Source organism: Sturnira hondurensis, unplaced genomic scaffold, assembly GCF_014824575.4.
Source record: "Sturnira hondurensis isolate 20B ecotype Veracruz unplaced genomic scaffold, ASM1482457v3 Scaffold0004474, whole genome shotgun sequence".
NCBI lineage: Eukaryota > Metazoa > Chordata > Mammalia > Chiroptera > Phyllostomidae > Sturnira > Sturnira hondurensis.
This window is the reverse complement of record NW_028077105.1, coordinates 11605250-11612397: the sequence shown is the minus strand read 5'-3', so window position 1 is coordinate 11612397 and position 7148 is coordinate 11605250. Positions and strand designations below refer to the sequence as shown.

Genomic DNA, 7148 nt, shown 5'->3' with positions numbered 1-7148 from the left:
TGTACACAGCCTGGTGCCTGTCCGATGAGAGTACTGCCAGGCTCAATGGGACTAGTGTTGCCTGTGGTAACAAACATTCTTTACCACTACAATACAGTAAAGGAGGCCTGATAGGCCACCGTGCCCCCTCTCAAGGTTCAGTACGCTGCCCCCGCAAAAAAGATGTTCATGAGTCCATCGCTGCTGAGTCATTAACAGGCTTAAGTTCTATGAGTTGCCCCAAGAAAACAGACTTCTACACAAGGGCCCCCTGACCATAACTATCGTAGGAATGGGTCTTAGTAGTAAACCCATGACACGGCCCACTCTGACCAGTTCTTCCAACAAAACGACTCCTCCAAATGTGACCAGCAAACCCCAAGTATAGGAGCCAAAGACGAAACCAGGCAGGTGCAGTAAATCAAAATAAATATATTCAGCCACGTCTCCAAATACCAAGTCCAGCAGGCAGTTTCCTCACTCCGGGTATCAGGAGCTTGAGAGAAAAGGAGAAGCAAAGTTCACCATTGTTTGTCTCCAGGATATGACAGAGTTAGAGAAACAGTAAAAGTCGTTTGTCTAATTGTTCTTCTTAAGCATATTGAAGGGGGCCAAATTTTTACCACCCGAACTGTGGCTTTCGGGATATTGATTTGAAGCCAGTTATTGAGAAACAAAGAACTCAGAACATTTGACTCTTTCCCTTTCCTGACTAACTTATGCAGATAGAAAGGCCTGCTTTGGGAAGGGAATTTATTTATGTATTTATTCATTTATTTCTATTTATTATTTTAAGACTTTTAAAAAGATTTTGTTTGTTTGTTTACTAGGGACAATGAAATGGAGGGAGAAAGAGAAGGAGAGAAACATTGCCTCTATCACACACACCCCCGCTGAGGGTCTGGCCCACAACCCAGGCATATGTGCTGACCAGGAATGAACTGTTAGCCTTTTCGTTTGTGGGATGACGCCCAACCCGCTGAGCCACACCAGTCATGACAGAAAGTGCGTCTTAGCATGTTCACTTTAGTATTAGAGAGGAAGCTTCCAGACAGGTGCCTGGTAGCTGTTAACAGACAGGGGCTGGTTAGCTAGCTAGCATTAGACAGGAAACTTCCAGACGGCCCTGTTACCCACAACCCTCGTTGTTTGGGGGTTGCCTAGCAAGCCTCCCCTTGTGTTTCATTCTTCCTCAGCTTACCTGTAAATTCCCTATTTGTCCCCAAATCTCAGACCCCTGCCCCCTTTCTCCTTTGCCCATAATGGCATATAAACCTCAACTGCCCAATGCGTTTTGGGTTTCAGGTCTTATGACACCCCCCAGCGTGTCCATCCATAATAAACTTTGAATACTTTTCCTGTTACTCTGTCTCTGTTAATTTGACTTTTAGCCCAGCTAGAAGAGGTTAGAGGTGGGAGAAAAAGTATCTATTTCAGCCTGCACAGTATTCTCTACTGATACAGTAAAGACCACTTAAGGAGACGATTTGCTTACTGTTAGTGCAACTTCACAGCCATATCCAGGATAATGCATGTATAATTAGTTAAATCAAGTCTGTGAGCCGTTTTAAAATGTGGAAGCTTATTAAAATTCTTGGTACTTATTCAAGAGACCACTTAGAAAGAACTTGAAATCCATGTTTATAATCCTAGTGAATTTATCTCTACTTTACCTGATATTTACAAGTTATTTTTAAACATCTCAACCCTTCCGTGCATGTAGTAAACAGTGTAATGACTGAAGGGGCAAGTTCTGAAATCAGATGGATCTAGACATGAATTAGCTCTGAGACTTTGGACAAATTACTGAATCTCTGGAAGCTTTGTTTTTCTAATTAGTCAAATAGGATTAAAATAACACCTATATCAGGTTTATTTTCTCAGGATTAAATGAGATAATGTTCATAAGACCTCACACACATTACACTACGAATAAATAGTAGGGTGGCTCATTTAAATTGACCTTATTTAAAATAACTTAAGATTTAAAATACATCTCACTTCATTTTATTCACCTTTATGCAAGGACATACCAAAGTAGTGCCCCACCACCTGTTCTCTTTCCATTAGTCACGTGATATGGTGCTTTTCATGAATGTATTTGCAGATCCACAGAATTTCAGAGTCAGAAGAATGTAACCTCCACCAATGCTTCCTTTAGCAGATGAAAAAAAACCAAGGCCCCGCCAAGTTCGATCATCTCTCCCACAGTCACGTAACCCAGGTCTCCAGACTTCCAACACATGTTTTTTTTCTGAGGCATGAACATAAAGTAAACATTTTTTATACTTTTTATATTTTAGGTGCCAAAATTTTTATTTTATTGTAGATGAGATGAATAGGTCTCTCTCTCTCCCCCCGCCCTGTCTTTTAAAGATACCATGCTTTGTGTTTCCTGTTTTCAAAAGCAGTGGTTTTCAGTCTGATTCAAATATGTGTACAAATGGAGTCACGTTTCTTTAAAAGAAAAATTGTAAATCTAATGAATAGGGCTGAGATTGGAGTTATATTACTGTTCTATTTCTTTGTTTTTTTTAACTTTATTTTTATTGTTACTGCTACTACAGATGTCCCCATTTCCCCCTCACCTTTGCCCACTACCCAGCCCTCGATTCCCTCTGGCGGTCACCACACTGCTGTCTGTCTATGGGTTATGCATAAGAACTAATCCCTTCACCTTCCCTCATTCAGTCTCTCTCCTCCCTCCCCTCTGACAGCTTTCAGGCTAATGAATATGGCTCAGATTAAAATTATATTACTACTTTTATTTTTTTTTAAGATTTTACTTATCTTTAGAGGGGAAGGAGAGAGGGAGAGAAACATCAATGTATGGTTGCTTTTTGTGCGTCCCCTGCTGGTAGTTAGCCTGCAAGGAACCAGCCTGCAACCGAGGCATGTGCCCTGACCGGGAATCGAACCGTGATCATCTGGTTCACAGGCCTGCGCTCAATCCACTGAGCCACGCCAGCCAGGGCTATATTACTACTTTTAAATATGTCCTTTACCCCCCCAAAACTGACCACACATAGGTGAACAGAGTTGTGTTACTACCCAGACTTACTTAGGCAGTATCTTTCATGTATGCTGATAAAGCTACTGACTCACCGATGGCTGGGCATGGGCTATGAACAGCTGCTGAACCCACCCTCCTCTCTGTGATTCCCTAATGCTTTTCTGAGGCTTCAGGCTTACAGCTGTACAGGTCAGTACCTGGGCCACTTCTCAGGCCTCTTTTCACCTTTCTCTGCTGTCTCCGACTTGCCGTCCAGCCATCCTGGGTTTCTTTCAGCCCCTGGTATTCTCCTTACATAGTGTTGTACATGTTCTTTCTACTCAGAATGCTCTTTTCTCTCCTTTTTTCCCACGTAACTCATCTTCCAGATCTCAACAGATGTGACATCACCAACTGGTTCAAAACTTTATTATGAAATTACCTGAACCACATACATCTCCTTCATAGATGAATTTTTCACTTGCAATTTAAATTTATTACCGCATTTTTCAGACTATAAGACACACCTTCCCCCCCACCGCCAAATTTGGGAGGAATAATGGTTGTTAATGCTGCTGTTGGAATTCTGTTTACATTTACATTGGTGAAATGCTATGTTATTTATGTTATTAAATATTTTACCACATTTTCTGCTTCAAAATTTTAGTCCTATTTTCCTCCTCTGAAACCTAGTGTGTCTTATGGTCTGAAAAATATGATGTATGATTACCGTCATACACTGATGTCTCTACCACACTACACTGAAAGCAGATGATAAGGACTAGTTTTTGCTCTCTAGTAATTCTCCAGGGGCTCTCTGTTTCTGTCTGGGAGAGAAGGGGAGCTCAACTAATAGTAGGGGATATTGGTTAAATGAATGAATACATGAATGCATGACTGACTAAGTGAGGCATGAATGAATCAATGAATAAATGAATTGCATACTAGTCGCATTGAATTTATTTGAATTTCTTCCCCCAAACTTTAATTTGATAGCACAGCCTGTATGCAAGTCAAATCGAGCATAATTGATGAAGTGAGAAGAGAGAGCCAAGAGAAAAAAACTTTCTGCTGTTCCCTGTGACTATAATAAACTAGATTTTAAGTACACTCAAACTTTCCAAAGTGTGAGTTACTTGGATTAAAAGTGTTCAAATGAGACACATGAGACTAGGACGCCACCTTGTGGTTTATTTTCATATTTATCATTTTTAACCTGCCAAGAACTTCCCTATTTTGAAAAGCACCATTATGAACTGCGCAGTATCAGTGTTTCCCCTGATATTTCCTGTATTGAACAGGCACCATACACAGTGATTACATTACAATTATTGATTATATTCCCTAAGTGGGATTTTGCTTGCCTGCCATTATCCGAAAGAGATTCTTCAAACAATATCATTCATTACTTTCTGTTTTTATTTTTATTAAATATTGAATTGGTAGAGAAAATAGTACAACATATGTATAAATTATAATCAAATGAGAATTAACACCTGTGTACCCACCACACAGCTCAGTACTGCCAGGACTTTAAATTTTAAAAGCCACTTCTTTGCTTCTTGCAAATTCTTTTTCCACATTCTCCATTAACCAGGAATAACAACTGTTTTGCCTTCATTTATAGTTTAACACTTACGTAGATATCCATAATCAATATCTTAATTCAGCATTTTAAAACTTCATCTAAAATGGGATTCTTCTGTATTTTACTTGCTCTTTACATTTTTCTTCTGCTGTGACCTACTCCCTGTCACCACGCTGCAGGACTCATTGTGTGACTATACCTCAACACACTTACCTGCTCTACTCATTTTGTTTTAGATTCCTGAGTTTATTGAAATGCAGAGGTTTAATCAATAGGTTGATATTACACCCAAGCTCCAAAATCTGAGATGAATGTCCAAAGAAAAAACCAAAAAATGTGAGGGAACAAATATCTTACCCTCTACACTGAATTATTTCTAAAGCAGCCAACAGAAAGTAAACAACTAAAATGGAATTACATTCTTCACTTGTATTTATGAAAGGTTACTAAAAAAGTATCTAATTAAAAATCCATGTCAAGTTTTTGAAATTTCCCTTTTTCTACCCAATTTTCTTTATTTAATTTTATTTTTCAATTACAGTTTACATTAAATTATATTGTACTTGTTTCAGGTCTATAATATAGTGGTTAGACACTTTACCAAGTGTTTCGCCTGATATTTCCGGTACCCAACTGGCGCCATTCATAGTTGTTAAAATATTATTGACTACATTTCCTAAGTTGTGTTTTACATCCCCTTTGGCTATAACCTCTTTACTGCTCCTTTGCTTTTTCCTTTTTTGTTGTTATACTTCTTCCCATTTTCCTATATTGTAGTCTCCCCTGGGTTTATTCCTTGGTCTTCTTTTGAGAGAGCCCAAATCGTCTAAAACTTCTAAGCTAATATCTCCAAAATCTGTATCTTCAACCCTAAGTTTCATCCTGTAAATCCACCACAATTTGGCTATGCTGCCTTTGTGGAGATCCAACTGAATTTAGCTTCTCTCCCCAGCCTATGTCCTCATGTCAAGCCCCCTATTACTTTTTACACCACTCCCATTTTACTAACCACACAGAACACAAATCAGAGTCATTAGTAATTCTTCTCTGTTCTTAACCCTTTATACCCTATCAGCAACTAAAGCTCCTTACATTCCCTTTGTAACTAGCTTGTCTTAAGGTCCTCCACAATCTGCCTGCACCAACCTAGTGATCTTGTCCTGTGCTGTTCAGCAGCATGGGTCCCCTTCTATAGCCAGACTGACTTAGCCATCTTGGTACAGATGCCAGGCTTCAGTCATCTTGGAACCCCGGTGTCCAACTTGCACCTCATGGGCCCCAGGATGGCTATGAATGCAGCCCAACACAAAATCATAAATTTACTTAAAACATTATGAGATTTTTGTGATTATGTGGCACAGTGTATTTAAAGTGTGGCCCAAGACAACTCTTCCTCCAGTGTGGCCCAGAGACGCCAAAAGCTTGGGCACCCCTGGTAGATGAAATGCCCAATCACCTTTCTCAGGCTTTCTAGATTTTACTACCCTTTAACTTAGCTTTGGAATCAGTTTTCAAGTGCAGTTTTTATTCTTGTACCTACCTCCTTCTCCCTTCATCACATATTGTAATTATTTGAAAAGCATACCACATAGCAAATCATCAATAAACAGTGCCTATTTTTTTGGTTAATGACAATAATAATAAATATATTTCTGTTTTCTTTCCTCAGTGGGAGATTCCATAAATGCTAAGGTCACATCTCCCCCCCCCCACTTCCTGGACCATTAATAAGTACTCATCATTTTCCTCTTCCAAACCAATCTCAACACAGCTAAAAGATAAGTAAAACAGGTATCTTAATCGTAATCAAGCTATAAATATAAGTCCATTTCTATGTTATTGTGTAATTTTAAATATAAAAAGAAATGGCAAAAAAAACCCCAACTGCTCCAAAAGTGACAAAGGATAGAATGTTTTTGAAATTTCAGGATTAAAAAATATTTGGCTGTGCTGCATCTACTACAAGGACAGGACCGTTCTTGGTAATGGGGCTGTTGACATTCTGGAAACTGTGGACAGCACTCTGAAGGGAGCACAGTTATTGTAAAGGGCCCCGAGGCACCCTGAGGAGGGACTTGAATAATATCTTTGTAGAACTCAGTCTCTTTGGAAAGAAAATGAGAGGTTCCAGGTTGACAGATGACAGAAAATAGGAAGGAACTGGCTACTCTTCACACGTGATCTGCAATCACACAAGGAACATGATCAAAGGTGTTACACTGGGCTTCTATTACAAGATGATGTCTGTGTATGCTCACTGCCCCATGAACATCCTCACTCAGAAGAATATTCCTCTTGTCGAAATTAGAAATGTCTTGGGCAAAAAATATATTCATGGGGGTCAGATAAGGTCAGGCATTGCTTGTTCAGTATTGCAAACCCAGAAAGATGTTTGCAGGAAATGACATTGAACTTGCATGAAAATCAACTGCTTTGATTCAGTAAGCCACAAAAATTAAATATAAGGATATCAGAAAAATTTTGGATGGTGTCTGTGTTTCTGAAAAATGAACAGCTCAGCAAGCTGATGAATAAGATCTAAGTTATCCAGCGACAGCGACAGCCAGCTGCCAGGTGATCCCTCGGATG

General features: G+C 39.4%; 1 pseudogene; it reads left to right on the top strand.

The window, feature by feature from the left end:
- Window positions 1-271: 271 nt before the first annotated feature.
- Window positions 272-7094, top strand: LOC118986779 (60S ribosomal protein L9-like; annotated as a pseudogene).
- The last annotated feature ends 54 nt before the right edge of the window (window positions 7095-7148 follow it).